The sequence below is a fragment of the Puma concolor genome, chromosome A2 (genome assembly GCF_028749965.1).
Source record: "Puma concolor isolate L17-30 chromosome A2, mPumCon1.1.hap2, whole genome shotgun sequence".
Lineage (NCBI taxonomy): Eukaryota > Metazoa > Chordata > Mammalia > Carnivora > Felidae > Puma > Puma concolor.
The window spans coordinates 70132302-70142735 of NC_141668.1; the positions used below are offsets into that span (position 1 = coordinate 70132302).

The following is a 10434-nucleotide window of genomic DNA, read 5'->3' on the forward strand; positions in this document are numbered from 1 at the left end:
CATACTGTGCGCACCTCTGCAGCATCGGCTTATGCTAATTGATTTACCCAGCGCCCTGCCCGGGGTCTCCAGGAGTCGCCAGGCTAGTTTGCCTTTTTCTTTCCTTCCTTCCTCCATTTTATCACATAACCTGAAGTTCGCTGCCCGTGGGCTTTCTCCAGGGTTCTCAGGACAGCAGCATTTACTCTCCTCTCCCCTCCCTTCCCCAGCCCGCCGCGCTTAACTTCTTGAGGCTCGGGAGCCGGTTCAGTAACTCTGAATTCATTTTTAAGTGGATTGCCTTGTTCCCCTTCTTTTAACAAGAGGTGCACTTTAACACGCGAACCAGTAACCCGATCCACGCGTTTACAAATCGGCAGTGAATTAAAACAACAACAAAAAAACCTTCCAGGAAAATGAAAGGTGGGCCAGGGAAGGGGGAGATGTGTGTAGGGTGTGTATATGGGGGGAGCAAACGGGAGGTCAGAAAAAGAAAAGGTCCCCCCCCCTTCCCTGGAGGGCTCTCTGTGCACCCGGGCTTCGCGCCGGGCTTGTTTGTGATGTCCTCAAAGCCAGCAGGTAGACGTGGCAATTTTATTGCTTTATACCCTGCAGCTTGCTGTTAACACGGTGAAGGCGTTTCTTCCCCACATACCCCCCCCCACACACACACACAACCCCGTGCATGTCTATGTTTCTCTTTATGCTCGCAGGTGCACCTATTTCCTCGCTGGCTTCCCCAACTCTGGCCGCACCCGGAACGGGTCGGGTCGTGGCGGGCCCCGAGAAGGTCCCCGCACTGAACACCAGATCCAGGGCTCAGCAGCCTCTATTCAAAGGGTTTCCTCCGCTTGTTAATTCCTGAGGAAGCTTGGAGAGCTAGAATTGTCCGGGTTGAAGCTGCAGGGCTCTCATCCCACCCCCATTAGAGGATAAAACCACATCACTGTGTTCCAGAGGAGCAAGTGTGCAGTTACACCGAAGTAACAGTTGTTGCCAGTGGTAAAGGTCCTGCTGAGAACCACATTGAGCCCAGTCAGTCAAGGGCTGGAGAGCGGAGCGATCGATGGGTCTCTCCGCCTGGGTTGAGGTCTCGGTGCGACTGTACTGGATTGAATGCTACACTGCTTGAGCTTCCGGCTTTGCGGGCACTCCGGGAACAGCTAGCCAGAGAGCTAGTCTGGCCCCACACAGTGCGCCAAGGTGGCGCTCAGCGAGTGGCCGCCACGTGTGGCCTCTGCCACCAGCAGCCTAGGCTGGAGGAGTTCGCTGCGCAGTGGCTGTCTGCCGAAGGGGCCGCTCCCTGCGGTCGCTTCTCTCCGACCGAACCCGGCATCTCGGCTGCCGAGTCCTTCGCGCGTCGTGGGCGGTGGTAATGCGCCTAGGCAAGTCAGCCCTCGTTTGTTCCAGTCCAACGCGCACCTCCGGCCCTTCTGAGAGGCACGAACTCTTGGATTCTTCAGGGCCTCGCAGCAAAGGCGCACGTCTCAGGGCCTCCAGGCCCCAGCGCTCGGCAGGCCGCCCGCCGGGCGCTGGCTCCTACTTCTTTGTCTTGCCCGCCGGGGAACCCTGGCCAGTTCGTGGGGGTGGGAGGAGGACGGCAGGCGAGTCCCGCTCAGTCTTTATCATTCAAAATAGACGTGAAGCCGGCAGTCGGAGTAGGAGGCCAAAGGCTCTTTTAGATCCTGAAGTAGGCGAGGGTCATATTCACTAAGAAGTTACAGAAGGCAGACTTTGAGGCCTATATTGCTTTTTTTGCTTTTTAAGGTGTTGAGGTTTGGGGACTTATATCCCAGCTGTCAACGTTATTTAGAAAAAAAATAACGATTGTCAATATAAGACCGCGTGGGTCGAGCCCAAGGCCACGGGTGGGAGGAATGGGATCTTTGGGACAGAGAATCCCCTGTTTTAACTGTAGAGGGATGCTAGCACACTCCCTTTGGGTGCTGACGAGGGTTTGCAGCCTCTGCACCCTGGAGAAGTGCATTCAACCCAGGGCAGGCCCTTGGTTGGGTCTGGTTGCTAAGTTGGGCTCAGTTATCACGTTAATTCTAAGGAAATTAGACCTCAACAAATAGCCTTTGAATTCAAAGAAATAACTCGGTATTGATTTACATAGCCATGCTAAGAACCTCCTTCTCAAGAGGAGACCTTGGTGGAAAAAATTCCTGCTAGTCTTTCCTTCATTCAGTGTAAACTTCTGTTTGTGTACTTGTGTAGGGAAAGGGTGCTTGATGTCCTGGAAACCCAGGCACTTTTTTCCCCTCCCCCAACACATACACCTGGGGAAGCTTGGGAGTGGAACAAGAGAGCTGCCTCTTTCCCTTTCTTAGCCCAAGTCAGTGATGGTATGTTCAGGGGCAGGCAAAAGTATCTGACTAGGCAAGGAAGCACTGAGACTATGGCATTATTTCCTTTAGTTATAAAACATAATGCCCATATTAGCACCCTACCCTCCCAGGCCCACCCAAACCCTCTCAGGACCCCCAAAACTCCACATGCAGAAGGAGGCTCACTAAAGTCTGGAAACACCTCCCTCATCTCTCCAGTTCAGGGTCCCAAAAACAGGTAGCTAAGAAACTCCAACACGGATGTCACTGGCCTTACTAGGCCAGTGATGCCCACTGGGAGCTTCGCAGACTTTTTCTAGAGTGTCCAATTTGGAGAATATTAATTAAGCATATTCTAGACTAGAGGCCCCTGCTCTAGGGGAATCTTTTCAAACCTGGATTCCAGGTTATGAAAGCAAAGCCAATCAGGTCCTCAAATTCGACACATTTTGCCTCTCTCTGTCCCATTCCCAGACTGTGAGAGCATCCAAAGCTTTCCTAACAGAGGGAGCCAATATGTTGGGCATACAGTGGATTCAAGGGGGGAAACAACACATGTTTCTACCATCCCTGTATACAGAAGTCTGTCTGTTCTCTTTTTCTTTTCTTCCTTCCTTTTTTTTTTTTTTAAAGTTTATTTTTGACAGAGAGAGACAGAGCATGAATGGGGGAGGGTCAGAGAGAGAAGGAGACACAGAATCCGAAACGGGCTCCAGGCTCTCAGCTGTCAGCACAGAGCCGGACACGGAGCTCGAACTCACGGACCGCGAGATCATGACCTGAGCTGAAGTCGGATACTCAACCAACTGAGCCACCCAGGCGCCCGCCCCCTCCCTCCCTCCTTTTTCTTTTTCTTTTTTTTCTTTCCTTTCCTCTTTCTTTTCTTTTCTTTTCTTTTCTTTTCTTTTCTTTTCTTTTCTTTTCTTTTCTTTTCTTTTCTCCCCTTCCTTCCTTCCTCCTCTTTTATTAAGCATAGGACTCCACTCCCTAATACACTAAATATTCTTCTTTCTTTCAGTCCAGGAAGAAAATAACTCAATAATGTTTAGACACTTAGATTAAAACAAAATGAATAGTGATGTTGGTATTTTTAGCCTGTTGGGTAAACCAAGGCTGAGTCTCCCAGATTTGCCCTGCTGGGAAATGTAGCAAGGCAAAAGGGGAAGGGATAGGGTGTTTGAAGTCAGCTTTAATCAAGCCAGTCCTTGGAAACTGGGACCTCCTGACCATTGGAGGATAAATGCAGCCCTGGAGTGGCAGGGAACAGGCATCAGCAGGAAATGGCAGACTATTTTTAGGGTAATAAGGAGTTAATATAGCTGGTCAAGCCTCTTCCTAAATGCCTGGAAGCATCCTCTGTTTTAATTTCTTCATCCCTTCATCAGCAGTAACATAAAAAAGTCATAACAAATGCCTCAACATTAAGGGAGAGCCAGTCTTGGATAGCTCTTGAGGAAAACCTGGGATGGAAAACATCCTCTTGCTATCATGTGAACTCTTAGATGGTTCTCTTGTTACAACAGAAAAAGAAATCAAAACTGTTTCCCATTAGAGAGAGAGAGAGTTGTACCTGACTACCCTTGTGATATAGATGTTCTGGTGATTTTCATATTCATGACTATTCCTAGGTACTTCTTATCTATGTTTATTTCATATGTTTATGAAATCATATGTTTATTTCATGACATCCAAATAAATGGAAAGGTAATTTATTAGGTTTTTAGTAAAACTTTCCTAAAGGGGCAACTGATTGGAAAACTCTTAAAAGAAGTGAGGGGCTTGTTTATTTGTTTGAACCCATTCTCTCATCTGTGCCCTTTCTCTTTTGTTCAGAGCAAAATCCTTTTTTTCACAAATCTAGGAGAAAGAACACCCCCCTTCCATCCTACCCAGCGGGCGATGCAATAGTATTCCATAGGTTTCATAATTTTGTGCAGAAACAAAAATGCTTTCCCCCACCCCCTCTGTCAAGTGAGGCACCCTGCCTCATAGAACTCAAAGCCTTTGCTTCTTTAAATACTCACTGAGAGTTGTGTCCATTTGGATACATATTCAGGTTCATATTTGAGTTCAGCATTTTTCTTCCCATATGCTCTGTGGAGAGGGAGATGGAGAGAGTAGAAAAGCTGGGAACATACAAAGAGAGTTGAAAAATACAAGGGAGTGAACAAGAGAGAATGAGTGTGAATCTGCTTCATTTGGAGAGTACCTCCCCTCGTTTTCCTGTCTATCCAGTTCTCTGGAGACCACTGCCCCACAATGTTAGTTGCTCAGCAAATAAAACCAAGTCTGATAAAAGCAGTCCTCTTTGCTCTGGGGGTTGGGGGATGGCTGGACCCAAACACCTAGCAGCCACAGTTAGTATTCTCTCTTGGACCTTTCTCCCCATCTCATTCCCATCCCTAACCTGCTTTCCCCTCAAACCCTTAGGGCATCTTGTTGCTCTCTCTAACAGCTACAAAGTCAAAGGAGGAGGAACCTTTAAAAATTACAAAAGAGGTCACCCTCCCCCGAGAAATGAACCCTTTTAAGAATGAGCCTCTGGAAGCTCAAAGGTCTTGGGCCCGAGAGTTAAAAAGCGAGCATAGTGTTTCAGGATTTCAGTGCAGCAGTCCCAAACAGACAGGCAGGCGTCCAGGGCTCTCTTTGGGGCTGGGGTGAAAGAAAGGACGGGGGAGGGCAGGAGCCGGGAGGGCGGGCAGAAGCTGAGGGCGACAGGAACGCCCGCGCCCGCAGCTGGCTCCCACGCGCCGCTGTCTGCGGGGAACGTGAGGCTGGATAATGGAATTCAGGAGGCAGAGATCCTCCAAGAGCCAGCCACTGTCTTGTACAGATTTGTAGAGAAACCCTCACTGTAATTAAAACCGTACAGTCAGATTAATTCAATGTGTTGCTCGGCAGCGTTTTTAATAGTAAAAATCCGCTTTAAAATTGAATTAGGATCGAAGAAAATTTCTGCGAGACTCGCTGGATTTGCCAGCTTTCATTGAAGCCAGCCCGAGCTGGACTTCGGCGGTGGCTGCACAGTGTCGCCCCCTCCCCCTTCCGTGGTCCTAGACAGGGATGGGATGGGGGGAGGTGGGGGGTGGGGGCTTGATCAACACGGAGCGCCAGTTTGGGTGCGATTCTGGGAGGCCCGAGCCAGGCCCAGGAGGAACGCAGGGCCTGCGGTCACCCTTCTGATGGCCAGTTTTGAGATTATGCAGACTTTTGACACCCATGACGCCTTCTACCCGCCGTTTCGCGAAGTTCGAGGCTCAGGTAGGGTCCCACGAAAGAAGAGAGTTCTGCTGTATCTTGAAGCAATTTCCCACTGTGTGTTCCCGCGCTGGCAGAGGTTGGAGCCCTCCCTGTATGGATGCTGGAGTGACGGGAGAAAGTTGTGGTTCTTTCCACTCACCCCCACCCATCCCCCTTTCACTTCTTGAAAGTCTTCCAAAAATTAAGAGTAATATTTCAAGCGCGCTGTCAAAATGTCTCCCAAGCTTTGATTTGGCTGGGCGCCCCCCTTTTTCTCCCTTCCCACCCCTCATCCTTGCGTCTTGGTGGTTGTGAGATAAACGTTATTGTCATTCTTAAGGTTTCCCCTTTAAGGTTAGACACTTTGGAGCTGAAAACTTGCTCCAAAGTTCCTGGAAGAGGTGGCGGCTGAGTGCGAACCTAGAGGCTCTCACTTGAGACCCGCTGGAGTGCGGGGGTGGAGGTAGGGAGGGGGTGAGCGGTTAAGGGAGCTTGACCCGGCACTTTCCCGGAGAAAAACTGTGTTTTCAGGGGAGCAGAAATGGTCCCAGCTTCCTCCTCCCCCCACGGACTTTTCAGCGTGTGCGCGCGCGCGCGCGCGCACACACACCCACACACCCCCACACCCCCACACACCCACACACCCTGGGACGAAAACTCCCTAACGAGTCAGTCCCATCATCAGGCCTGAGAAAACAAAAACCGCTGTGGGTCCCTGCTCCTCCGGCAACATGTGCAGACGCTTTAATTGCCACAAATTGTCACTCTGTCCCCTTTTCATTTTCTCGCTCCTTCGTTTATTTTTAGTACACTTCAAATGCCTACACACATCCCTAGTAAGGAGAGCGCGGAGCAATTATTGCCTCTGCCTTCAGGGCCTGCTTTGCCAATCACTGAATGGGGATGGAGTAAACAGGGCGAAAAGCGAGGCGCGTTATTGGTCTTGCTTATTTCAGGTGGAGGGCGGTAAGTAACTCTCCCTACTGCGCCACCCCCTTCTCGTTACTTGGGTCCCAATTATCTAGAAGAAAGGAGATGCGCTTCCCTCCCTCCTCCTCCCCATCACATCCCACCCCATGTGAGCCGAGTTTTACTAGAATCCAGCAAACCCCGCCAGAATTGGCGGGTTCCTCGGAGAGTAGTTAGTAAAAGAGAATTCCACCGGGACCCAGCTCTTAATTCGGTATTGAATAGAAAGACGCGGCGTGTGCAGGCACCTTCCCTGCCCCCATGCTGGGAAATAGGGCCCTTTTTCTCTGAGGGCTACCCCGGTGATAGATGCCCCCAGGTAGGTGATAGAGAACCCGATAAGGGATCCTTCCCCGTCTAGAGAAGCTTTGAGGTTGGTTTGGAGCAGTTCTAGACAGTCTGTGAGAAGCTGTCCGATCAACATTGCTGTTGTTCTAAATATTAGCCAGGAATTCTTAAAGGCGAACTTTAAATTTCGAGACTGAAGTGTGGTCTTGAATGGTGTAGAGGTCGTCCTGTACCCAGCTCCTCTTCTGTTTTTCCTGGGATAGGCACAGCGGTGCCGGGTGGGGAGGGAGGCAGGTGTCTGTAGCAGCAGCCGAACGGGGTATCTGGCGTCCTACAGATGGATCCAAAACAAATCAGTGCGGGATTAACTTGTCTGTCTGCTGAATTGTCTGCAACTGCAAACACTGCGCCGGCCGCGCCTGCCCGGGCGGGTTCGGGTTACTCCGCGCGTCCTGGGCGCGCTGTCGCTACCATGTACCGGCCCGGGCTGGCGGGCCGACCCGGGACCCGTCGGGCGCCCGGCCGGCTTGGCAGGACGTTTTAAAAGAACGCGGCGAGTATGAACTACTCCATTCTCACACACACCCCCTTCCTATTTCTTTTTTATGAAAACATTTACAAGAAATCTAATTTCAGATTGTGGAAGTAAATTTCATGCTAGGATATACTTTACAAAACATATAATCTTTCGGGCCGAAGACGTTTAATTAAAACCATACTCTGACAAGTTGAGTTTCAAAGCGAATTCACACCAGCGCAGAAGGCTAATTCATATTCAAGATGCAGCCTGTAGTCCGTGTTGTTTGAAAACGCCAGCCAGGGCAATGCGTGCTCTATCTGCTCGCTATCTGCCCAAGGGCCGAAGGACTCCCAAAGGGTCCTGCGCTTCGTCCAGAGCCCCCCCAGGCTGACTGGCTAGGCTTAGCTGCCTGGTCTTGAGGAGATAGAAGAAAGTTCCTCGAGCACCTTTAGTGTCCTCAGAATAACTCCCACGGGATGGGGGGAGGGGGAGGTTGTGAGGTGGGAGTGGTCCCAGACACCGGAGACTAATCCGGAGAGTTGGCAGGGGGCAGACCTGCAGTCTAGGCGCCTCAAGAAGAAGTCGTCCGGGTGGGAGAGAGTGCCAAGCCCCCTCGCCTCCTTATTGTTCCCTGATTGACCTGCTAGAGAAAAGGGAATCCCCTATCCCCCACCCCAAATCTTCATTCCTGATGACCCAAAACGTGAAGGGGAAGTTTGTCCTGCTCCACCTGATTTGTGGGCACCATCCTCAGAGTCCTCTAGGAGGAGGCAGCATTGGTTCCAGAAGCCTTCACAGTGTCAGTTGCATTCTTATAATCTTCCTCCCTCCCCTCCATTTTGCTGTTTCCCTTTAAATTGACCGGTCTCAACTCAAATAAGAGCAGGGAAGCCCACATGGGAAGGATCTGCTCCCAGCTCAGCTGGTTTACTAAGAAGCCCTGATAGCACAAGGTGCCAATGGCCAGTCATGCCTGTTGGGATGGGCAGGAGCTAGTAGGTATCCTAAGGTCCACACTGATGGGAGACAAAGTGACTGCAAGATAGTTTGGGTTGGAGCTGAGGTTGCCTGTAAACTGCAATTCCAGACACTGAAGCTGTGGCCTCACTGGGTTCCAGGTCACTGTCCTCAGTCTACACCTCAGTGTTCCCTTCCTCACTTCCAGCCTGCTGGTCTTTCCTTCTCTTAGAGGTGACAGTGAGTTGTCATTAAAGTTAGACCCCTGACTGCTCTGAAACCTGCCTCAAGAAGGAAGCTGGGATATGAATGAGACGTATGTTGGTTCAATTTTACTCCACATGGTCAAAAAGGTAAACTTCATATGGCAGCCACTCCCAACACAGGGAAGGAGGATTTTGCCTCAACTGGGGACAGTGCAATTATTGATTGGCTGATGGACTTTCTTTTAAGTCTGTATTTCCTTTCAAATACACCCTTATTTTCCATAAAGCACAAAGACAAGTCAGTTATAAGAAAAATCCTAAAGTCTAATGGTCAAGAAGGATTTAAAACAACGTGGCTATCTCATCTTGAAACCTCTTGATTTTATTGGGCCAATTTAAGAGAAAGCTTAATTTTTGCAAAGGCAATTCCAAACACAATCACGATAAAGAGACTACCAAGTGAGTATCTCCTTAGAAAACAGACATGGATGTTGGCAGCTAAATGCTTAACAGTATGTCATTTTAATACTTATTGGTCAAATAATATTGATCTTAGATTAACAAGTAAGACCTTGAAGTCCACTCTTTAGCGCCTTGCATTTTGGACGTTTGGGGTGCGACTCTCGTTCATTTGCTCCAAAAAAAAAAAAAAAAAAGTTATAATTGTAGGCCTGGAGGGTGAGAAAGAAAGACCTTAGAGACAAACAGAGGCACTGCTGGAATGGTTTTAACATTGTTTGAGCTGAGCACTAAAAAGTGTGTACCTGACCAAATGCATTTGAAGCCTAATCCTATGTTGGAGACTTGTGAATTACACAAAAGGGGAGAGGAACTGCACATAATAATCCCCACCTGTTTTATTTCAGTGATATGAACAGGCAGTTTTCCTGTCACAGACAGGAGCGCTCTCAGGACTGTTGGAGGCCCATTTGTGGGCAGTAATTCTGGCATGGATATATGGTGGGAAGAGTACAGGGTGGTTGGTAACCGTCAGGGTGCTGCAGAGGGCAGGCAGCAGTGTTAGTGTGCAGAAGGGGCAGGATAGGTAATATTTCCCATCTGGCCCACCCCTTCTGCAGCCTCAGAGAATTAACCTCATAGTTTCCAGCTTCAGAGCTTGGGTGGAGGTGAGAGAGGCCCAGACAGGCAGGAGATTTATGTCATTTCTTTACCTTTCTAGTTCCCTCTGCCCTTCTTTAATTAGCCCCATTTCACAGATGTGGGAGCTAACACATGGACCTCAGTACATAGACCACTTTGGTGTCTGGGAAAGGGAGAAGGATGAAATGCAGGTGTTCTAGCTTCCCATCTCCCAGGCAACCGTGGGGGCTGGTGATGCGAATGGAGAAAGCGTTGGGTTTGGGGTTGGTTTCCTAAGACAGGCTCGCTTGTACACGGTAATGTTTCTGCTTCTGGGCCTCATTTGGTCAATGAGGTAGGTGGGATTTTCATGTGACAGACAAGGCTCTAGAGATTCAACTTCGGGCAAGTCTGAGGGTTCTGAAGGCAGCAGTCCCAGGATTTCTTGATTTCCCGCCAGTGTTCTTTGAACAGACTCCTTTCTCCAGTCTAATAACTTTCTCTTAAATTCTGAATACTTTAACCCTTGCTTGTAGTAAATGTATTTGTAGTTCTAAAATGTGTCTATTTCCCACAGAAATCTAGCGTGCGAAGGCGAGAATCGATACTAAAGTACTCTTTTTTATTTTAAAAATGGGTTTTAAAGGCCTATTGTGGGGGGAACCGAGTTGTCAATGTGACCCAGAGGCGCAGTGGAGATCGGGATTCTATTGGTTGCCACAGCGGGCCCAGGCACAGCCACAGCTGACTCACGTGTGAGCCTTATCATGCAAATCCGAAGGCTGGGCATGCGCACTGCATCTCGGGTGTGGGGGCGGGGGTACCCGCCTCCGTCTCTTAGTTGGGACCAAGACTTCCAGATGCG

At 49.6% G+C, this 10434-nt stretch overlaps 1 long non-coding RNA gene across 2 annotated transcripts in view; it reads left to right on the forward strand.

Moving 5' to 3' along the window:
• LOC147583256 (uncharacterized) overlaps positions 1 to 10434 on the forward strand; it is a 44320-nt gene that overhangs the window by 8757 nt on the left and 25129 nt on the right. The window lies entirely within an intron of this gene.